This window comes from Coturnix japonica, chromosome 1 (assembly GCF_054131305.1).
Source record: "Coturnix japonica strain WE chromosome 1, WE-NBRP24, whole genome shotgun sequence".
NCBI classification, from domain to species: domain Eukaryota; kingdom Metazoa; phylum Chordata; class Aves; order Galliformes; family Phasianidae; genus Coturnix; species Coturnix japonica.
In genome coordinates, this window is record NC_140663.1 from 112,100,081 (window position 1) to 112,124,793 (window position 24,713).

Sequence of the window (24,713 nt, forward strand, 5' to 3'; positions counted from 1 at the left end):
CCAAACAAAACATAGTATCAATTCATTTGTTATCTATTAAAAGTGTATGTAGTGTAGTAACTTACCAATGATCCACTTTCAAATAGCCTCATCTTCTAAAATCCTCTTTATTCTGATTATTAGACAAGCACAACAGAAAATAGAAGAAAGTCATTCTGAAATCCTTCTTTGTTCTATTTACAAAACCAATTTGCAACACGGTAACTCCAAATTGATTTCAGGATTTAATCATCACATAGACAAACAACATCAATCAATATTATGCATTACAGAAACTCCCAAATCTAATGGCTAAAAAGATTAAGAATCCAGAAACATTCTCATTTATTTACTATTTGACGTTATGGATCATAAATTATAATTATCAACTATAAATCCTAATTTACCATTGTAAAAAGGAGACTATTTCATTACAAGGTTCTTAAGACAGAGTTGAGTATACCAGGAAATGTTCGGTTTTCTTTTCTAAAAATGACTCATTTGGTTCACTTATGTTTCTCTTCTCCTGTACTGTTACTTAAAGTCAGCCTCTCCTCTTGATGACACACAGTCAGTCTGCTTTATGGCATTATGTGTCCAAAACTTGTAAATGCAATGACACCAGCTACCATCAGATCATTCTGTACAGATTTTGAGAGTGCTTGACATATGTTTAGATTATTTTATGAGCAGGTTTTGTGACTCTATGGTGTTTAAATATACCAGTAGCATCTCACATAATGAAGAGTTATCTTAACATTTTAATTATAGAATATGCATCAGAGCAATGCAACATTATGTCGAGATAATAAGATGTCGAAGACTCCATTCAGTCACCTCAGCATTGTACCAGTGAACTTCCAGCTTTAAACATCAGTCAAGATTTCAATGTTTATCTGTGAGACTACTTCCTTGGCTCAGTTTTTGAAAACGTTTTTCTCTTCTGCCTGTTGACTGTTTTCTTCTCTGCTGAGCTAGTAGGCCAGAACTGTTCTGTCTGAACTGCAGTGAATCTGTCTGGTCTACAAAAATGACAAAGTTCTTCAATGTCATGACTACGCAGAATAATTTATAGCAGCCTGTACTGTATTATGCAGTAGGTGAAGTAGAAAGAAACATTTGCATTGTACACCAAGCACAGACTAGACTATTCCACAGCATGTGGAATATTCATGTGTTTCAATATTCATGTGTTTCTTACCAAGGAAAACAAGAAGAAGTTCCATGTTTCATGCTTCTGTGTTGATACAGTGTGTTCACAGTAATACCTTATGCCTGGGATTCTGGAGCACATACACAAGAACATTCTCATCATGGAACCACCCAACACTGCCTGTCTCCATACTTCCAGGAGCTTTCAGCCTGGGTGTCCAGATTTCACAGACAAAGCATGGGTGTGTCTCATATGATCAGTCTTACCTTGCAGTAAACAAAACTGACTGAAATAGGAAATGTCGCAGGGAGGGATATATCTCCCAGGGCTTCGAGTCCAGCTAGGGGAACTCATGTCCTTGTAACTCAACAGGAATCTGCACACTATGCAGATCCTATTCACAACACACTGCTGAAGGAAAAGAATATGTCATGACTTGAAGTCAAGGCATGAGGGATTGAGAGAGACGTCTGAAAGCAGCAGGATCAGAACCTATTCCTTATCTATAAGAAAATGCAGGGGTGACTTAACCCTTGAAAACATGCCCAACATGGCATGGCACAACTCCTGATGTCATAGCCACACTCTCTAATAATTCCAAAGATGAGATACCACTTCCAAGCTGACCATGGAAGGTGACTTTGAAGGGTGTTAACACCTAAACTGTTCCAAGGTATTATTACTGAGGTCTGTGCTGGTTAACCGTGGCCAAAACCAGGAGTATGCTGACCCATATGCAGTGAGCCCACTCACTGACTGTGTTTATGTTGTCAGTATAGCTACATTCCAAGAGGCCAGGCATCCCAGGTGGGCTAGTCCAAAACTTTCAATGGTAATGAGAAATCAGTGCTATGAAAATAGTTAACTGTTCTATAGAGAAGGAAAGTGCAGGCCCTGAAGCCTGGATGCTTACAGACTTACATGAGAAACCTGTTTTAAAGTCCCTCTATCCTTTAAAGCTATACTATTAAGATATTATTAATAAATATGACCCTTTCTTATTAAATATTTAGTTTAGGCAGGTTTGGACCTGAGATCTCACCTTTCCTAGATGGGTACTTCTACTATCATTACTTTACGCCTTGATAATAAAAGAGGAGAGATTGGACATGTGCAGTTTCATGCATTAAACATGTAAACTCTGTAGGGCTGCTTAATATATATGTACCTTTGAGGCACCTGTGAGTCTGGTGGATGAATGAAAGTTTAAATCACATAAATCTAGGAAGTAGATAGGCATTAATAGAATTTATCACCACTGCCATTTCTGTAATAATAGAGTGGTTAATGAACAGCCTTGCACCTCACATAAGGTGAATATATTGGCATGACCTCTAAAATAGCCTCAGTCTTCCAAGGGATTACCTTATACTGATTCCAAGTTCCTTCTCTGTGCCATGTTCCCTCTAAACCTGTACCACTGATAAGATGTAAGCACTCACTCTCCAGTAAGAGTGTTCCTTCTTTCCAGTGTATTTTTTCATTCTCCAAAAAGTTTTGTCTATGCCCAAGAAACCTACACCTGATGAAGGAAAAGCAACAAAACACCAAAGAGTCAAGTCTCCACTAGAAAGCAGCATTTGTTACCTGCATAATCTACATTAACTCAGCCAAATGAGGAAATTATGGCTCTCTGGCTTCAGACCCAGGAAATGCAAAGCTACAGAATGCAGAAAACCTATTGTTTCTTAGTGCATATACATATGGCACACCTGCCAATAACTAATTTTTACTGCAACCATCTACGGAAAAACAAGTAACTGTATGTCTTCTTTATAGCTTCCAGTCATTTGTGCAGATCTCTACTAGAACACCTTTTCCTGAAGGCAGCTTACAAGCAGGAGGCACAGAGATGAGATAATCACTCGTGGCTATCTGCTTCGGATAACATATGCAGTACAATGTCAAAGTTTATGGTGGGATTTGATTTGTAAGGTATGCCTCACAGATGACTGGTAAGACCTCTTCTTCTACACCATAAGTACATCATGGGGCTCAGAAAGGATTTGCAAATAAAACCTCTCACCTCACTGCTCACTGTGAAGGAGAGTCCCTACCACTTTTCTGAAAGGAAGAAAATGTCTTGTCCTGTGTTTTTCTGGTGAAAGATTGGTGTGTTGTTGGAAGCTTCATTTCCTTGCCTTTAAATACAAAGTGTGGGTTGCAGTTAATGAAACAAGAATCCTTCATTGCAGCAACATAAAAAACATCAGCATGGCATGACACACCACTTCTGCCATAACCATCTGCATGGTGGCCATTGTCTGGTTGATAATACTAATGGGGCCATCCTCGTTTTAACAAGGCAGTACCCCTTAACAATGACATATTTCTGTATTCTTACTCTAAGTACAATTTGGGATACTGGTCTTGTATTTGACTTTTATAAAGCAAGTGCTTTGGAAATTTTCAAGCAAGCACTTCAGTTATTTCACCCTATGTTTTAGAGGCACGCTCATCTGTTAAACTACAAATTATTATTACATCACAGTCACTCATTCCTTAATGTCCATTTACATACCCTCTAATGCTGCCTTTACCTTAAAAAAAAAAAAAAATAAATAAAAATTCAATAATGATCTCCACCAGTTCTTACTGTGTGATGAGCTTCAATGAAAGAGTTACTCCTACCTGTGGCGGCATTTTATTTCATGACATGCATCTAATCTTTGTTTCTCAACAGAAAACTTTGTGCAAGACAGAAGTCTATAAGATTTATATTCTTATGATCAACTCATTCAGCTCATTGGATATTCTACCAGGCTTCAAATAGGAGCTCTAGGAAATAATGGAACAATAATACACTGGTTTGCATTTAGTAGGTATCATACAAGGTCTGTAATTGCTTCTGGTTTAGCCTCTGTAAAATTGCAGATATTAACACTCCTTATAAGCTCTCTATTGCAACTTAAAGTGATGAAAGTGGGTAAGATAATTTTTCTTATTGAATCTAGTAAATGTAGTTCTGCCTACTTAGTTACCAAGGGAATTAACTAGAAGGAATAAGGTTCTTCTTTTCTAATGTGCTTTTTAACACATCAATACATCTGAGAAGATCCAGACAAGATTCTTGGAAGATATTTATGTCCTAAATTCTATTTCTTTAACCAAAGAGCAGAGAATGAAATCGGAGTCCACTACTTCTCTATTTTTATGAGTCTGAATTCTAGGCCTGGGTATTTGAGGAGAACTAGAGGCAAAGGAGAAATCCATGTTCTACAATGACCAGAGCTAGAGATGAAAGATACAGTTAACATGGTGAGGCTTTATTTCGAATTTCTCTAACATCGAAGTCCAAAGCCATTCTCTTCTCAGACAGCTCTACAAGCCCTGTTCCTACAGGCGCTGTTATTTCTTGCCAGGTAAAGGGCAGTGTTGGTAATCTAAGACACTAGGAGGACTGCCACATAGAAGTAATTGCTATTAACTTATTATAGGCTTGCCAATCACCAGTGTCTCTTAACAGTTCTTAGAACCAGTGAATTTGAGGTTGGTCTTAGAAATTGCACTTTGGATAGACTTTGCCTTGTAAAACATACCTTCAAAACTTGATTAGCTGCTGCCATGCAATAGACAATTTCAGATTCCTGTTCCTCAGGCACAGTGGATACTGGGACATTGATGCCATGACAAAATGCAAATTCTAATCACAGAGAAGGTTTCAGATGACAGTTGAGCATGACATTCCTCTACTGTTGCGTCTGTAAGAAATCAGCTAGATTTATACTATGCTCCTGAAACTCTCCATGAATCACTGTGCTTTTCCAGCCTGGATAATTAGAAACATCAACTTCTGTCCAGTCTATCCCAGCTGAACTCAAAATAGCTCTTAAAAACACATTTCCTTAATTAGAATGTCTCCTAATTAAACCTTAAATATTTGCAGGTCTTATCAGACTCTACTATAAATATTAATGAGGTGTAGCTTGTGAATGCACAGAATTTTAGAGAGCAGTTGTGACTTTCAAATTACCCAGTGCACTATCTGGTACACAGTATTGATGTACTACTCATCTGCAGACATCCCTCCTGGGTTTGCAAAGTTATTTCTGCCACTATTAAACCTTTAGAGGCTTGGTCTGTATGAGCTCTGCAGCTTATGTTATATAAATCTTCCACTTTCTTGCTCAGCCTCACCTTGAGCCCATTACTACAATGAAAGGTTACTGTTCTATCTCAAAACTACTATCCATGATTTATCAAAGTAAAATGCAAAATCTTGAAGCTAAAGATTTCCTAATTATGTGCAGGTGAACCTAGCAGCACTTAATTTAAAATTAAAAACACCCAAATATATAAAATCCTATTCTCTGCATTCATTAACTTGCCAGGTTCCTAGGGCACCTTATACCAACCATAATTTTTCCTACTATTATAAACATGATAAAGGGAAATGAAATTGAATAAAAGTCAGGTCCATGAGAAAGACTTTCCATTTGAATGTACTGTTTATTTTACCCCCTTTTCCAGGATCAGTATTGGGTAAGTCCAACATAAATATGCACATTTAGCCATGTTCACCGTGCACAAATGGAGTTGCAGTTATGACATTTGGCACCCAATGGCAGGCACTTCACCCAGCTCTACCCTTCAAGCACTTCTTTCTGGGGTCTTCTCCATATTACACTGCCTTAACCTTGCATCCTCTCCTGCACAGCCTCCCTGCTCTCTCAGACAAGCACCTAGGACTGCTCCAGCTTGCCCAATTGATCTCTGCTATCCTTATGCATAGGTAAGGGAAGGCAAAATCATCAGAAATGAAGGATCAACGTCCAGACTCCTTCACCCTAAGTTTGTCACCTTGGTTAGTAAGGTCTCTGTAACCATTGGAGAGAAAAAGGCAGCTCTAGGGGTTAAATTAATCAACCTGATAAAGAGGAAGCCTGAATTTAAACAGAGATGAACCATCTGCTCTGTGCAGGAATTTGTCTTTAGACATATGCTATAGGAATGATTAAATACATTTCTTAAAAGATCAATTCCTTTTTATCCTTAGCCTGAAAAGATTAAAAATTATATAGCTAAATAACCTAGCAGTCCATTCATGTGGGATTTCTCAGGGTAACGCAGTACAGTACCTAGAGACTAATCTTGGGATGTTTTTAAAAATAGATAAATAAATGGAGAGAAGTGAATGGAAATTGCTGACATGAATGCTGGAAATAAGTACAAAAATATCCAATACTCTGCTTTATTTCACATTGTTTAACTCCCAGCCAATAAATGATTTATATATACTTTATAGAACAGGAATGATCCTGTTATCCTGTACAGAACATAATGCCTACAGTCAACTGTTCAGCATTGTAGAGTGAAAATGTCTCTTCAAGCAAGTTAGTCAGCAGTGCCTACAACAATAGTAGTATGACAACCGTATGGAGATTATATGAAAGATAAAACCACATACAAATCTGCCACAGATTTCTAGGACCCTTACATTAGAAATACCCATTCAAAATTATTAAAAAATAAAAATAAAAACCCAATATAGAAGAAACTTGTTTTAAAATAACCTTTGCAAAGACACCAGCTCATCTCAAAAGGATGTAATGAAAATTAGACTCAAACCCATGAACTTCATACTTGTCCCACGAACCACTACAGCTGTGGGGACTCTTCCTCGTGCTTCATGTCCAGATCCAAAGCACGGTTACTTGATTTCATTTAACCTCCTTTGAAAGGTTTTTCCTCCAATTGCTGGACATTTTCTCAAAGCTCACAATATACACACAGAAATAAGCAGTGGTTAAATGCATGCACAGCAACTTTGTATGCGGAAGTTAGAAAATACATAGATCTTTTCATGGCAATTTTGTATCCCTGGTGAAGATTTTACAGCTCCCAGTAGGAGCTAAATTCATAGAATCATGGAATACTCTGTGTTCAAAGGAAACTTCAAAGGTAACCTAGTTTCTCTACCAGGGGCAAGGACACAGTCCACTAGATCATGTTTCCCAGGGCCTCATCCAACCTGTCCTTAAACACTTCCAAGAGGTGTTCAAGAGGTTCTCTCAACTTCTTTGATAATCACAGATTCCCACTGGTCTAAAACTGCTCAGAAATAGCTCATTGGCACTTCCCGCAGCAGCTGTGATTTTTGTTTAGCATCATCTTCCTTCAAGCAAGATGTCATTTCTGTGAATTGGATGTTTCTCCAGAGAAAGGAAATTCAGCTGAGCCAAGAACAAACAACAAACAAGTTAATAAGCAGATACAAATAAGATATATCCAGATGTCATTGGACATGATTCAGTTTCTGCTGGGGTATCTATCTGGTCAGTGCTTCAGGCCCAAGACTACCAGAGCTCACTGATGAGCATGTTTGTAGTGAAGAGGGGGTAGAAGCAGGGGTTTGTTTGAATAAATGTTATGCCTTCCATACCAGGTGCATCTGTAGCCCAGCTGTGAATGTTTAGAAGTGTATCTGCTGCTGTGCAAGGAGAAGGTGATAAATTAGAGCAGCAGCAAATGCAAGGATACCTTTGGCTTTCCAGTTCAAAGCCATGCACACATTCATCACTTTGTCTGCCATATTTTCTTCCCCAGGCACAGCAAGGGTGAGGAGCTGAGGCAGTCAGAAATACTGTAATGATTTCCTGGCACCTGTGGACAAACACAATGGCTGATCTGTGCCTCAGCTCTGCCTGGAATCTGAGGCTGCTGGAGAAGAAAAATGAGGGATTAGGGCAGCGGCCAGTTAAAAAAAGCTCGCCTTGGAAAGCCCAGGGCTTTTCCTTCTTATAAAGGCAGGAGAAAGAGCCTGCAGCAGGTATTTGATGTTCAGTAGCAAGAAACAAGTATTTTAATAAAGATAGTGTAAAAAGCCTTTTAATACTAATAGCCAGGAAAGTTAACTCAGTGTTACAAGCTCTCAAGTGATGTTCAGAGCAGACCTCATGAAAACCCCTGTCCTACCAAATACCTATCCACACCTGGCAGCAGCTCACCTCTCCCAGGTGTCATCTCTACCCTAGCAGTGCTAATGACCCTTGCCCCATGGCCAGAACACACAGGGCCTGATGGCGCCAGGGAGCTTGACCTGCCTGGGAACCCAGGGCAGCCATTGGCAAGGAGATTTACATTTCACCAGGGATTTCCCCAGTTGCTTACTTTTGGAGATCTGTCTACATGGCCCTAATCTAAAACAAGCGGGATCATTTCAGGCTTTTCTCAATTTCTAGCTAGCCTTTATTCACGGATGAATTCCTACCAAGGAAATGTGAGTGAGATGATGTGTTTCACTTACATTTTCATGAACCAGCAAGAGTGTATCTGAAGACTTTAAATATTAATAATCCTCCAGATCTTCAAACCTGACTTTCCCCTAAAACCCACATCAGCTCCTTAATCAAACCTATGTAACCTATTAGTGTCTTATTTTAAACCAAATGCTATAATAAATACTGTGTATGAAGACTATAGAATGATTGGGAAGGCCCAAGACAGTAATTCCAGAATATAGTAGAGTATGTAATTACCTTTAAAGATCTCTTATTATTGCACTGCTCTGCTACAGCATGCATCTGGATTTTACACCACAAGGAATTTTAAAGTGAAGTGACTAAATTAACATCAAGGTAGAATTATCAGTGAAGTAATACTGTGGGTTAATGCAGCCAACAATGGACTTGTGTACCAGGAATATCAACATTGGACTTCCAGACTAACTTTCCCCACAGAAAACTCATGCAGACCTGGTCAGCGCAGATGGTGAACTGAAGATCTGGCAGTTCTCAGGTATATCTTTCTGTGACCAGACCTCAGAATAGCAATGAAAAATAATCCTCACAGTAATCCTCTGTAACATTGTCTCCCCAGTCACATTTTTAGGTCATAAAGAAACAAGGAGAATTTTACCAAAGTGCCTTAAGTTTGGTGTCCATTGGGGATTGTCTAGCAAAGGGTTACGTTTTTAAGTAGGAATCAGACAATGTTTTCCAATTTGCCCATGCTTCTCACTCCCCAAGATGGCTAAATAAGGAATCCAAGTACTTGAGATTTTGCAAAATGGAACTTTGATTGAACACAGATACTTTTAAATCCATTTTGCCCCATTACTCCGCCCCAGTCTCTAGCTTCCAAATGGCACCAAAGCACTCCTTGGCACAAGACATTTGGAAATGTAGCTTTTCTAATTAAGTTCCAGAAGGGCAGCTGATATAATCTTCTTTTTGGTGACACCTTTGTTAAATTCATCCTTTCTTATCTGTATTTTTTCATGGTGTTTTTGGTTTGAATCTCTGTAAGTGAAATCTCATCTTCAGTGCACTCAATTATGACATTTTCAGTGACTTGCAGACATTAGAATTCCTTTCAGTATATTTACTTGACACTTGACTCAGTCTCAGCTCTTCTTCCCGAGTGCTATCAATGTTTTTGGCTACTGCGCTATGATTATCAGACTGAAAGAAAAGTAGAAGTAAGAGGTACATAAAACTGCACAGTTGTGTCATTTTGAGGAATCACAGACATATAATCCACATCTGAACATTACCTGTTTGAAATGGGAAAGATGACAGATCCCTGAGGATGACTTGCCTGCATTTCAAGCTTTCATTTGAAGAACTGTTTTGCTAGAATTTGCAGCAAAGCATTATTTATTTATATACCCTAGATGTTTAAGATCACTTATCACAGAAGAAGCCTCTACAGTGATAAATGCTATACAAAAAAAAAGATAGAAAAATACTGAGATCCAGCCCAATCACTTGGTAATGCAGGACAAGTGATAATACAGAAATGCTGATAATCTGGAGAATACTAAGATAAAATAAATCAATATCAGTCAGCATATCATGCAGTAATGCTGGCATGTTGGTAACCCAAAATCCATCAAACACTTCTGTATTCATCAAGTTCAAGAGGCAATTAAGGAGGAATTTTAAGGAGACTATGGTGCAACTTGGTGCAGAGAGAGCATCCCAAGTATGGAATGTCATGTAAGTAAGAAGTATCATTTGAAAGCATAATAACTGAAATAAAGAAGTTTCTGAACTCTCATTGAAAAGTGAGGTAGACCAAAAATAACCTTGAAACTGTGGTTTAAAATGCCACTCTGTACCTTTGGGTATGGCCCTTTTTCAGGAGCTGCATTTCAGCTCCAGACAATTCTCAAACTTTGTAGGCAGCAGCATGATGCCCCAGCCTCACCCTCGGGCTCTGCAACCTGGAAAGCACAATTGGTGGGCAACAGCACCAAGCATGGGAAAAATTATTTCTTGCAACAGCATTTCCATGTGTATACAGTCACAGCAAGACTGGTAGTGCAAGAGCAAAAGGAACATTACTGTAGGTGCTGAGAAAGAAGAGCTGGAGACAGATCAAGAGAGATTCTGCAAGCAGAGCCTATGTTTTTGAAATAAAACTGGGAGTGAGAGCCTCAAGTGAGAAAGTGGCTTGGAGAAGTTAGCAAGTAATAGAACTATCATCCATCCATATGCTACCTGAGAAAAGGAGTTATGGAGGAGGAAGACAGAGACTGATCTTAAACATGTTGAACAAAAGATCATAATAGAACATCCAAAGGGCTGATGAGAGACAAACACTGCAGGTGTTAGTTAGGCTTGTATGTCTGGAGATGAGGGCTGGTGAGAAGACTACAGGACAGCTACAAAACAATTGTTATCTAGGAATGATTCTTGAAAAATTAGTAATGTCTCTGCATTAGAAATTCAGTAATTCCTTTATTCCCTGGAAGTAAATTAGCTTATTGGAATTAGTTTTCTGTATTACTGTTTTTTTGTTTCTAACAATAGAAATGCACATATTTAAGCAGTTCTTATTCTGATGAAAATGAGGTCCTAAACATAAGTGTTGCCAATTCCTGCTTCAACACTTCCTCATCCGATCCTCATTTCTTTATTTTACTAAATTCAATGAGCAATCAGAGAGGATCAAACATCTTGTGTTTGATCAGTAGAACTCTGCATGACAGAAGAAAGTCAGATTATGCTTTGTTTATCAGACTTTGCTTCAAAATGAAGAGCCTTTTTGTACCTTTAGCCTTAATAGATACACTGCTGTGGACTTAATTTCCTTTGAGTTAGTATCTAGATTTTTTTAAGGAGGGGAAAAAAAGAAAACTCTTACTGTGGGTCCCACAAGTGGCTGGGCCACCACTCCCACTGCTGCCACAAGGGTGTATGAGACAGCCACTGTGACGTCTCACCATAGAGTGTCACCTCACAGAGAATGACGTGCTCTGGGTTGGGGACCATAGTATTCATGGCAACCTGCATGTTTTTGTTCAACACAGCATGTTTTTGTAAGGCACCAGTGGCTGCATCACAGAAGGAAGGAGTAGAATATAGGAGGTAAATTACTGGCTGAAGGGATGGTGTCAGGATTGGGATTCTGTGTACCTTGATTTTGGGCACACCTTTGAGAGAACAGATGTTTCGGCATGAGACAGAATGTGACCAAGCAGTTGGGGCCAAAGTGTTCTGGGGAGCAAGTTGGCTGGATTGCTTACCAGAGCGTTAAACCAGATTTGATGGTGTCTGAACCCCTCTTTGTTTTTGGCTCAAAACTTGCTTTCCAAGGCACTTCTTGTGATAAGACTCTGAAGTATACTTAACAGTTTTATCCAGGGGAAAAAAAATAAATAAATTAAAAAAAAATGGAAAATCACTGTATGACTCCCAAGACTACTTCACTTCATGTTCTCAAGTGGGAGAACACACATTTGAGTTGTGTTGTTATTCCTACTGGGCAAGCCTTTTACTGGATCCATGCAGTTGCCTCTGTGCCTCTGAAGTATCCACAGGCATTTTCTCTATTTCATGAACAGACCTGACTCTAGATTTTTAATTGTTAGCATCTGCTAGCAGACAATCACCTTGAAATTTCATTGTTAACACACACAAAGCAAGTGTTGAATTGTCACCTGAGCCTGCTCTCTCTCTCAAAACAATAAGTAGATAAATAGTTTCTAGGTAACCATTCACAAGCAATGTGATACCAAAATCTATCTTAGCTAGCAAACGAGACCGAAGGGTCAGTCTTCCCTAAGTATTTTACCACTTGAGCACTGTGGTCAACAGTGTTCCACTGAAGGTAAATGCCAAATCTCACGATGCCTGCTCCTTTCCAATCCTTTACAGACTAGCTGATTGAGCCCTTTTCAGCGACACTTTTGTGATTTGCATCTGTGCATGCTGATGACCAAGTTGTTATGAGATGAGTAACAGAGAGGCTGTCTGCTGTCACTGCTCAACTGAGCTGATTAATATGGAACAGAGCTGGATACTGCTGATGCCAATAGGTTATGACAAACAAGAAGCTGAGTCAAGTCAGCTCTGCAGATGGCCATATCTTTTTTTGCAACTTAACAGAAATAGCAGAGATTGATTTCAAACTGGTATAGCTCTAGGAGTAGCCAAAATGACAAGGAGGATATGGGTGGTTATATAGGTAGGCAGGCATTTAAGACCTCATTATGCAGTAAATCATCAAACTCTCTGTGAAATCATTCAGAATATGTACAACAGTTTAAATGAATATAAGTCTGGGTGTGAATAAATAAACAATTAAATTACAGAAAGATTAATCTTGGAAGGAATCTCTCAAGCTGAACGAGTCCAACTGCCTACTTTATGCAGGGCCAGCTTCAAAGATATACTGGGCTGCTTAGTCCAGGAATAGAGATTACACATCCTCCTTTGTAGGTTGTTGCAGTGCTAAGCCACTGTAAAGCCTTCTCTTATACCTGAGCAGGGCTTTCTCTCGATATAACTCTCCAATAGTTTCCTTTTGACTGGGCAGAGCCATCATTGCCCTTCCAGTGGCAGAAAACTGCAACTAGTTCTCCTCCCAGACCATTCTTCTTCAGGCTACTCAAACCTATTTCTCTCAGCCTCTTCTCACACCCATCATGTCTCCAGTCCTTGACTAGCTTGATGCTGGACTCCATTCAGTTGTCAACATGCAGATGTACAGAAAGTCACTCGGGAGCTGCATTCCTGCTTCTGTGTTAAAAATCTCTTGTTATTTGCTGCCAGTGATACACTTGTGTTAATGCCTTCTTCTTCATCTAACTGCCTGAATAAAGGGGACTAGTGTAGTAACTTTGGTGTTATTTATGGCTAGAAGTGTGGAAGTTCTGCAGCAGTAAGATGGCATGAGGCACAGCATTTTTGTCTGCTTTACCACCATCACTGATACACTGTGGAAAGTATGTCCCTCATCCCTGAATGTTGTCCTAATCACAGCATCCCGGCTACTATGGATTGCACCGTCTGTCATTTACTGACCACAACAGGTGGCTGATCTGAGACAGCCTATCTGATGAGACATAACATCCTGTGTCAGCTAAAACTAAATCTAATGCTGTTAATACCAAACAGATTAATTCAGTTTAATGATATTCTGAATTTTTTACCTTCTCAAGGGAATGTAAAGTGAATCTAATTATGTTTCCTATGCAGGCCAGCTGTAATGACAGAATGACTCCGAGTCCAGACATCTATCTAGGATTTGTAATTTTTTGAAGAGGGGAGGAGAGGGAAAACTATTAACTGTTGACAGAAGAATATATAGAGATCCATCATATTATTAAAACATTCCAGGTCTTCGAACAAACCAGAAAGGGATTTTTTTTTTCCTCTGCTAAGCTGAACATAATGAATTAAAGCAGACTGATGATAATATGCATCCATCTGCCAGACCTGAGCTCTAAATAAACTCCCTCCTCAAAAATTTAACATGGGAATTAACCTACAGTGAAATCAAGCTCTGGCCATAGTATATCAAGGGTTCAGAAAAACCTAAAACCTCCCTGACATGTCTTCTTTGGCCATTTATTTGGGCTTGCCATGCTTACTTGTAATTCCCCAAAAATGTGCCCCAGTTCTGTAACTTGTGATAACTGCTCTTCAACTGGAAAAGCTGATCCTTTATGGACCCGTCCAGCCTTTGTACATGGTACCCACCTCATAGGTGCTGCCCAACCTATCCTGTGCTCAGGTTGGATGTTCAGCAAGTCTGGAAGCTACCTCAGCAGCCATAGGCCAGGCAGGATGTCCTGAATCATTTCATCTAGAATTAGGCACTTTGATAGAGGCAGCTGGATCTCACTTTGGGTGACATACAACTCCTGGACTGCAGCACTTATATGTGGGTATCTACACACAGGTGCCACATGCAAGTGGGTGAAACGTGAACATCCAACAGTGGCTCAAGTGTGACCAAACTGAGCCAAGGATGTCCTACATGTAGGCAACTGAAGTCAAGTAAGAGAAATCTCATGCTGTGTTAATAGTGTCCATACCAGAGAGCTGTCAGGACTGACACAGCATCTCACTGGATTCCATTTCCTTCCAGGAGGGAAGCAGTCACTATCTCTTGCACCAGGGCCTGAAAGATGCATTACTGTCTGTATCTCTGTGCCAATGGACACTTGTCAGTGATGCCGAGTAATCTTTAACTTGTTTAGAATGAATCTCAGCTAAAAGCCAGAGAGAAGAAAAAGTCTTTGCCACTGATGTGAATTTTCCGTGACTCCTGATCTTCACAGACAGCTTCAAAACCTGACATCGCCTGAACACATCTGCTCTGTTGCCAGTATTAAATTGACAGTTCTTGACCTTCTTTAATCCTTTAGGTTTAACTTTATTTACACCTCATTTAAATCTAATGGCTTGAGGCAACCATGGGCAGTCATGCCTTACTCTTTACAGTTTTTGTTTTGTGCAAGGATTCTCCTCCCATTGTTACCATCCTCCCAGTCCCGAAGGCTGCTCAGAAAGATCACGGGTTCTGATCTCAGTCAGAGCTACTCATTTTAACCACAGACTGGAAAACCACAAAGCAGTGCCAACCAATTGAGCCCGCATGGATCTGCATTTGTTTTTTTTTTTAATGGACTCTCAGGCTTGACTAGTCATCCTTCTCACTGACTACACATAAATAATGCATCTTGCTTGAACTAGGTAAGATGAATTCCCAGCTGCATTCAGTCATCATCTACCTGCTTAATGCCTCTGGAATACAAAAGATGCCCATCTATTTTTAACTATTCAAGACCAGGAATGATAAATATATTCATGTGGAGACTCATGACTCATTTGCTGCAATTGCTTATACTAAAGGAAGGGGAACTGCAACTACCAAATAAAGTGATGTTGGGTGAGAAGAAAGTCAAGAAAACATCATGTGCTGATAGCAAACAAAGATTTCACACTAAGCTTTTGATCTGTCAGCAAGTAGGAGCCTGTTGGCAGAGTTACTGCTCTGAGCCATCCTGGGATGGAAGATTATTCAGCAGCACCAGAGCCCAGGGCCTGGGAAGAAATCACTTGTGCCCTTCCTCAGGCATATCTGATTTTGAGTATTGTCTGCATACCACGTTGAACACCACTTGCTACCTATATGTGTGCATGTATATAGAGGTATAATCATCCAGTGTAATGGATCCACAGGCTATTGAAGGGAATACAAGAGCAATATTAAAAAACAGTTCCCTCTGACAGACAGAAAAAGGACCTACAGTGCATCTGTCTTTCTGGAGAGGGGTAATGGAAATTCAGAGATCACTTATCCCTTCAGCTTCTCTACGGCTTTCTGTTTCTCTCTTTGTTGCGTAAAAAACAAGGGTGTTTTCAGGACAAGAAGGATTTTTCCTTTTTAGGCCTTCTGCATTTTCCATTACTTTTCTGGGTAGCTAGCATTAGGTTCACACTATATTTGATCTGACAGGAAATGGACTGGAGACTGTAAAAATATTGTAAAATCTTTGGTTTATCCCAGGGTAAACTCTTCCAGTGTAGCAACTGCAAAAATGCCTTCACAAGTCATTCTTGCAGACCACGCAGTGGGGTTAGGGCCTCCATCAGGTTAGAAGAAAGGAGTAATAGATTACAGGATCCTGGAGGTTACCAAAGCAATGCCAAGAGAAAACCTACAGTTGTCGAAGAGTGGGTAACAAATCTGGCTCCAGCTTTGTCTTTCTTTTTTCTTCCTTTTCTCTTTTTCTTTTTTTTTTTCACCTATTCAAGAACAGCAAGTTCTGTGCTGGGCACATCAGAGGAAAACAGAAAGTTCATAAATAAAGGATTATGATGACAGAGGAGAAGTAAACAAAAGGAATGGATGAATTTTCAGAACAATATTTCCAATTGCGCTACAATAAAAGGCTGCTGTGGACACAAACATCTCTGTGACAAACAGTTCTCCCAAGTCTGGAGAGGATTTCCTATGGTAATAACAGTGAAAGAGAGGAAAATCAAGATAGTTTCATTAGAAGTATGAAGATTTGCATTTTCATTGTAAGCAGTTTCCAGTGCACCACACCGTTTCCATGGCACAGCTTTGTTAAGAGCTTCAGGAGTCCCACAGTGAGTGGAATGTAGCCACCACACATCAGTTTCCGGGTGGGAACACAGCAATCAGTCTGTCTTGCCATTCACCCTGGTCTGCATTTGTCCTTTCTAGCCAACAGTGTCAAAGATGAACCCAACAGTGTCAAAGATGAACTGCTGACAGTTCACTGGGAGGTGAGATGGAGAGGGACATGTCAGCCAATTATTTGACATAGACCTCAGAATACTAGGCCCAGTCCCGTACCCTTCAGTTCTGTTCTCAGTGCAGCAATGTATTCCCAGAAGGTGATCCCTCACATCTCTGAGCACTCTGTACCCTCAGCATGCTGCACAGCAGGTCTCTTCTGGAATCATACATCTGGCCCTGCCTATGCTAATTTCTGCCAACATCCTACGATGTGCTCCATTTAGGGAGCTGTAGCTGCCACGAGGCCTCTCCTCAGATCCTCAGCTGCATGCTAAGCAAACCCAGGGGCCTCAGCCACTCCTCATACAACTTGTTTGCTACAGTCTTCACCATCTCCTTTGGATGCTCTTATTGGCAGACCAATCACTTGCAGGAGAATTAGGAGGCAAATTCTGGAACCTCAGTTCCCTCTGAGATGCCACTTGAGTTTCCTGCTCCCTCCTCAGCCTGTCTCTCACTGACTCTGACATGCCCACCAACCCAAGTGTTTGCAGAGAGGTCCTTTCTGTCTACCCTTTGTGCTAACTTTTCTCCATCTTCTCAAAAGACAATTCAAGTTGGAAATCACAGAAGTTGTTGGAGGCTTTTGCTTGAACTCTACAGACGGTATAGTTAATCACTCACTTCAAACCTGGAGTCTTTTTTGTATCTGGATGCAAGTGATCATTATTTTTATAGACTATAACTATTATCTAGCACCAGAGAGCTCTTTCATCTTTGAAGATCACATTTTGTTGTATGATCAGAGGTATTTCAACTTCAAATTAAGAACATTCATTATGAACACTCTCTAACTCAAGTCACATAGGTCCAGAAGAGCTTTTTGCAGGGACAAAGGGTTTATGTATTTTATTGCTGCACAAGAGGTTTCACCCAATGTCACTATGCTTCTAAAGCCTCTGAGTTTGACTTATCTAATCTATCTGGATCTAGTTTTACACAGAAAAAAATGTTGTTTTGAGTTATGCTTGCAGCAGTTTCTATAGTATTGTTGGGGGCATAATGAGGTTGGTGCTGGGAAGTTCTGGCTCTACGAGTGTCTAAATTTCAGCATAAATTAATGTGATTTCCACAATAACAGCTAATGAGATCTGACAAAGCAGAACCAAAATGAACTGTGAAAGACAGATGACAGGAAAAAAGTATTTCTGAAGTAAACTTCAGTGCAGCCTTCAACTGCTCACTCACTAATTTGTGCTGCACTGTTTGTTCCAGTGGCTAAGCTGCTGTACTGGGCATAGTTGACTTTTAACTAGGGTCAGTAGCATTCAAAAGAGATGGATTCACAAAAGAAATTCAGTTAGATAAAATGAAATTAAGCATATTCAGAGTTCTACTGGAAATATATATATATATATTTATAGGAGAACTTTATTAAAAAAATAAAAATCCACAACAAAACAAAAACAGAACCCCACAAAGAGCATTTGCATTTCCCTTGAATGGTGTGTAATGAACTGGTTTCTTTACTCTGGTGTGTGAGTGGACACACATTAGTAAATGTTGGCCAAGAAGAATACATGACTTCTCTCCTTTTTTGAGAGAACATATGAGTGAGAAAAGGCACTTTTGGTTATTGCAAGATTTTATTAGATCTAAAGGTAAAAAATGAAAAAAAGAAAAAAAAAAGGAAAAAAAAACAAAAATAGGAAAAAAAGAAAAATAAAAGATGTAAAACCAGCACTTTCTGAGTAGTAAATTTCGGTTTGTAACTCTGTCACGAGATCAGAATAGTAAAAGGTCTTTCTTTTTTGCTTAAAAATCAGCAGACAATTATTTTGGCAGCCTAATACCTGTTATAATGCAAGCAGTGAATATTCCTAATGCTATCAAGCGTTTTAGAGGAAGATTAGGCAAACTGCTTGTTTCTGTCTGCTTTGTGCTGAAGTGACCTCTGTATAGAAGTCTCATGAGTAAGGATGAGTGTTTGCCCCAGAGAACAGGGATAGTAATGCAGATCATTTGAGTCCTAGTTCAGGCTGTGCCACAAGGTCTCTCCTTTCCCCTGTCCTAACCTTTACCTTCTTGCAATCTGTCTTCAGTTCACCTCCAGCAGGGATTTCTTGTGGGTAGAAACTGACTCTGACATGTCAGTTCAGTGTTTAGCAAAAAGAACCTTCCAGCCCCAGGGACCTAGATCAGTTCAAGTATTACAGAAGCACAACATCATATCTGACTACTTAGGCACACCTCCATACCTGCTGCCACGTGCCCTGACAGCCTCAGGATCAGGGCTCTCAGCTCCCTTCTTCATTCTCCTGACAGACACAAGCTTGTGCTGACAGATCTGTTTCCTTTTTCCATTTTGCATAGGAACCAATAAGTCTCTATGCCAAGGAAACTACTATCATAGCAGAGTTTAGGATCTATTCCTTGGTGCTGAAGGCCTGGGGAGCTTTTGCTTCCATGCAAATTATTGCTCTCTGATTTGGACATAGCAGAAATGCAGACATAGTTTCCACCAGCTCAGAAACTCTACAGGCGGACAGAAGCGTCTGTACTTGGGAGTCTTTTAACCCAGATGTGCTAGAAGCCTCAGCTAAGCAGTCTTCATAATTACCCACCAGTGGTAGGAATGTGGAGCATCCGGATACTCCATTTAATTGAAGTTATCCAGGGAAGAAGTGCAAATCTATGGGTACTTCTTTCTCCTTAAATAGTCAAGGAGCCACACACTTTTTATGGATACCTCAGCATTTTTTATAGGGATGGTTTGCGAGTAGTCAGCCTAATTTATTACGTTTCCACAGCTGCCTTATTAGGAGGCTGGGAATCCATATCTTGCATTCAACTTGAAGATGCCTTTATCTCTGTCCCTCATTAGCCTCAGGGGTAATGCCACAGAAGTCAACTGAGTTGCATTTGTGTAAAGCCAGCATAAGCAAAATCAGACTCAAAATGCAAAACAGCCTGACTCACCAACTAAGGGAGCAGGCAGATGAGCTGGGTGTAAAAACTAGCGAGGAACTCAGTGCAACACAGAAAAACCCAGGCAGGCCGGGATGGTGGGAGCAGCTCCTCCTAGCAGAGCAGATTGGCCAGAAGGGACCTTGCTTAGAGCCAGCTGTGTGGTCTCCTAACCTGGCACTGTCACAGCACCAGTGTCTGGTGGAAAGGGAGTTTCATTCTGAGCTGGGAATCAAGGCTTGATTATTATTTTTTTCTTCCTTTTTTTATATATGAATATGGAGTGAATGATAATTTAGAGCACATTAGTCTTTAGGGCACGTGTTTTAAAGCATCTGCCAGAGTTTCTTCTGACCTAGAAAGTAAAAAAGAAAAAAAAAAAGGATAAAATAGGACTAATAATCCCCACAACACAGGGCTGAACATTTCTATGTTCTCGGGCATTCAGATGAAGATAATAATATGTGAAATAAGAGAAACAGGGAACGCACCTTTTCACATCTCTCACTATATGAAGTTCTGACATCTTCTTCTACTCTTTGAATTATCTGTTTTTGAAGTATTTATGCTTGCCTTTAATGCCATGCCTGGATTTTGGAATAGCTCATTTTCAAATGAAGTTGAAATTGCCTCACAAAATAAATAAATGAATAAAGTTGTATAATTGTTGTATAATTCAAACTCTGCATCTCACTGATTATTTTCCTTTTTTATATATATATAATTTGTATTATTTCAGCAAAATGCACATTTTCTTACAAAATGCAAAAGTGCTTTGCTTCTGGAAGGCAGAAATCCTCTCTGCTTATTCAGGAACTATGTAGAAACACTTTGACAGTGCATGTGTCCTAGTGATGGATTATGCAGCAACACCAGGGCGTTATCAGACCTGTGGCATTCTGATAATGGATTAGTACTGCAAGTCACTGGTGCTTAAGAGCAGATTTTTCATTATGAAAATGAAGGTGTGATACATTACTCGAAACTACAGTACCAGGATGTGAAAGTCGCAAGTGAAAGTACAAGAGGAAGAAAGACACTCACTCGCTGATATCTTCTGATATATATTTAAAGCAGGCTTCCATTTTTAGTAAGTCTCCAGAAGCTGCCAGCTTCCCTGAAGGTACAGTTTTTGTACACCAAAGCCAAGTCAGGGAAGAAACGTGTTATTGCCCTCAGCTGGCACTGTGCTCATTTTTTCTTTTATAGCAAAGTAAGGAGCTAAGACATAGAGCTGCTGCCTGCACACACATATTAAAATAAATCCATTGATTTCCTTACAATCAGCTCATCACGATCAATTTTGCTGATTTTAAACTCTGTGTCCTCAAATAAAACCCCATTTGCAGGATAGGAAACTCCAGGAATAGATGGTGTCTGAGCCCGGTAAATGGCAAAGCAGCCCAAGCTACAGCAATAACTCCTTAGCATGCCATGGGCTTCCTGACCAGCCCAATGAACCTTCCTGCTATATTGTTTACCATTACTATTAGAGACGTTTAGTTTCAGAGCCTTTAATCTCTAGGAAGAATTCCTAGAGTGTTTTCTGGGTTTATTTGCATCAAATGCCCAAATCCACCTGTTCTACAGTGAGAAGGTAAGCAGGACAGTATCTCTAACTTTGCTGAACTAGATGTATTCATAGGAGGACTCTTCATGAAGAGTTAACACAGAAAAATCATAAAGGAGACTGCTCAGCTGCCCAGAGAGTTGTGTTAGTGGCTGGTTAAGATGCAGTGAGTTGCTGGGAAGTTGTTATCTCATCTGTACACAGCCTGCACTGGACTACATGCTGATCTCATGCTGCTGAGGACTAACCTGAGGAACAGCACAGAGTAGGTTCAGACCTACTTTCTCAAAAAGAAAATGAGATGCCTCTGCAAGGCTCAAGCCTGGCCCTCTTCCTTCATGTTGGAGGTAATTTTCAAGGCCCATGTTCTCTGAGGCTTGAGACATGGCAAGTGCCTTTTTGTTAGGAGGAAGCAACAAAAAAGATTCTAGCATTGCTCATATGTGTACAGCAGTTGGCTGGCCAATGGCTGGTATGTGATTTTTTTTTACCAGGGGGAGGAAAGGAGAATAATTCCATCACTCGCCCCATTTAGCAGCTTATTCTGCATCTTCTTGTATTGCAAGAGTTTTTGCTCTTGGAAAGGCAATAGACCTTCTCCAGGACTCCAAATCATAACTGATCAGTGGTATGTTGAAAGAATACAAAACAGCTGTGGATTCAGAGTCCATTCAGAGTCCACTCTTCCAAGCACTAGCTGCAAAAGCTGGTTTAGACCTGGAGAGCAAGGAAACCATTTCTGCACCATTCTGTTACATTCAAGGGAAAAATTAGTTTTTGCTAACTAACATCCTTCCTTAAAGAAACACCAGACCACGTTACTTTCCTAAGAGAATCCCCTATGACATATATACTGAATAACCAAAAAAGTTAAAAAGCAACAGCATCATAGCAATTGTTAAGTTTTGTGAATGTCGACAGCTCTTACAATGCCAGCTTCTGCTTTTCCTAGGCTTGTCTTTGACTCCACAGCTTCTGAAATCACCAAAGCACCAGCTGCCATGATTACAGACATGCTTAGACCTTTATGCAACTTGACAAAGAGCCACGGTGTCAGGTTTTAGTTTGTATAAATCGACTTCTCTCTATTAAAATTAATGGAGCTGCACCACTTTGCAGCAGCTGAAGATGTAGCCCATTAATTTCAGTTTCTAAACAAAGGGAGCAATGCTGTGATATAAAAACTGTCAGATATGGGCTTTTTACTTATTGATTTTTAGTATTTTAGGAGAATATAATCAGAAAAAAAAAAAAAAGTGTTCTATAGAATAGCCAGCATTATTTCTGTACTCTAGTACAGAACAATGAGATAGTACTGAACAATCTATTTTTTTTTCCTTGCAGTAGTCAAAATAGCTATCTAAAATTTAAGGAAATTTAAAGAACAGGGTAAAGAAGATATGCAAATCCAATTCTACAATGAAGTCTTCCTTTCTTTTTTTTTCTTTTATAGATATATTTATAAATTAATTACAGAGATTCTTTTTAGCAGCGCAAGGAGCGAGTGACAGAGAACTCTGTGAACTCATTGGACAGTTAGTTACATTTTCAGAACTGTTATTTCTTCAAGCTCTACTAGCATCTTCCTGAAGATACCGGTTTTGCAGAGGGAATTCACTTTGGTGTTGGACCAAAGATAAATGCAGTATACCACAATACTTGTCTGCACTTAATTGACTGCATCCAAAATCTTCTTTAAAACTGGCTGAGTTCCACATACTTTTATTCCCCTTATATTGAGAATGAAGAAATTGGGCTCCAAGAGAGGAAGAAAGGTATGCAAACCCTGAGTAGTTGTAACGGGCCTTATGAATGGGGTCTGAAATGATGCAAATATGGTGCGCATTTTGTATTTGGTGGATTTGTGTGTGGTAATTTTAGCTGACAAAGAAGCTGAAGAAATAGATACTTCACAAAATAAAATAAAATAAAATAAAATAAAATAAAATAAAATAAAATAAAATAAAATAAAATAAAATGGATATAGCTGCATGTATTTCATGGATTTTTTTTCCATAATAGTTCAAGATTGTATTTCTGTACAGATTTTGGGATGTTGTATTAAACAGTTGCTGTCTCCTTGCCACCTTCCTACCCTGTTTGAATGTCATCTGATACAATGCTGTAGAAAAACACCTGATTACACTCATATTTCACAAGAGGTGACCTGGCAGGGTGGTATAAATTAGACTGGTGACCCGTTTAGAATGCCCATGCACTGCTCTTTTTTATCCAGATCAGTGGAAGAGTCTAATTAATTTGGCAGTATTCTTGGGTTCTCTATTACAACATCTGTTCTGCTGTGGAGTGATCCAGCAGAACCATCTGTCTTTCACCGTGCAAAGCAAGTGGCTGAGGGAAGATTTAATATTTTTCGACAGCAAAGGATAGAAATGAACACAATATCAAATTTAAAGCCATGTTCTTCAGACCGTCAAGGTTAACTACTGGAGTTATGCATAGAGCAGAATACTGGATTAGAGAGACGTGGTTTCTGCCAGGACATTATTAGAAGAGGATGACCAGAAAATGTGCTCTGTTGGAGTACACAAGGTTCATTACAATTTTTTTCTCGACCAGCTAATCAGCATAAATCCCAATATTATGCCTGAAGCATTAATTTTTGTGGCTCTCTCAAGCAAAATACAATCTTGCTGTCCTAAATGAAGTCATTGCTGTGAAATTTGCCAACAGCTCAATATCAATGAAAACAGTGAAAAAGAACCATATTCCTTCTCCTCATCATGACAGCCGTGCTGGCAACCATCCTGGTATACATCTAATTATGCCGCCAGAAGAGTACTTCTGTCAGCTGGAATAACTCTATTCTAAGAGACAGCTTTGCCCAGGTGCCAGTTTTGGAGTCTATCTCATGTCTGCTGAGACTGCACTAACCAGTGGATCAGCATGTCCACTGGCAAGGACGTGGCAAGGAGACACGGCTGCAGACCTTTGGAATGGGCTCGTCAGCTCGTCAGCTCCTCTGTCTTCAGGCCCAAACTATCAGCTCTTTTGATGTCAGCACACATGGCTTAGTAGCTTGTGTTTGAATGACAGAGGCCCAAATCCTGGTTTCTAGCAGACATAAAGATCTAAGATTTCCAGTAGTAAGGAGTTATTTGTTCTCTAGCTAGAAAAATGCAAAATGACTGGAGCAAAATCTTTCAGTAATTGAGGTGAAAATGTTTGCAATATGTTGGGCTAACTTTTGGACCATTAGAGCCATTCATGTCACTGGTAAAATACTTTGACTATTCAAAGGATGTCAGCATCACAAACAGGCCTTCTACATTCAACTCATTACTTACAGCCCCAGTCTGGCACTTACTATTTTATGTAAAGTTCATCAGTCTTCTGGAAACTGCATCTCTTTCCCCTTGTACGTTAAAAGTGAACACTGGCTTTAGTATTAGTGCTTAAGACTAATAACTGTGCCTTCTTATTGTGTAAGAGTGGTGATAGCCATTTAAGGCATGCCATGATGCTGAGACAAGATTTGCATTTGGGTTTAAAGTAAGGCAAAACAGTCTTACATTGCTCACTTGTGCAACAGTTCCAAGTAAAAGATAACTGAAAGGGAGAGTGGCCTGTGATCTGTTT

The 24,713-nt window shown here is 39.7% G+C and overlaps 2 long non-coding RNA genes across 2 annotated transcripts; both read right to left on the minus strand.

The window, feature by feature from the left end:
• Positions 1-720: 720 nt before the first annotated feature.
• Positions 721-3,240, minus strand: LOC107325615 (uncharacterized). The gene is made up of 3 exons (XR_004305508.2): positions 3,159-3,240; positions 2,498-2,654; positions 721-1,001 (listed from the first exon to the last, which is right to left on the minus strand). It is a non-coding gene; the product is annotated as an uncharacterized LOC107325615 (long non-coding RNA).
• A 4-nt stretch (positions 3,241-3,244) lies between these two features.
• Positions 3,245-11,276, minus strand: LOC146762649 (uncharacterized). The gene is made up of 3 exons (XR_014942329.1): positions 11,222-11,276; positions 4,672-4,833; positions 3,245-3,273 (listed from the first exon to the last, which is right to left on the minus strand). It is a non-coding gene; the product is annotated as an uncharacterized LOC146762649 (long non-coding RNA).
• Positions 11,277-24,713: the final 13,437 nt, after the last annotated feature.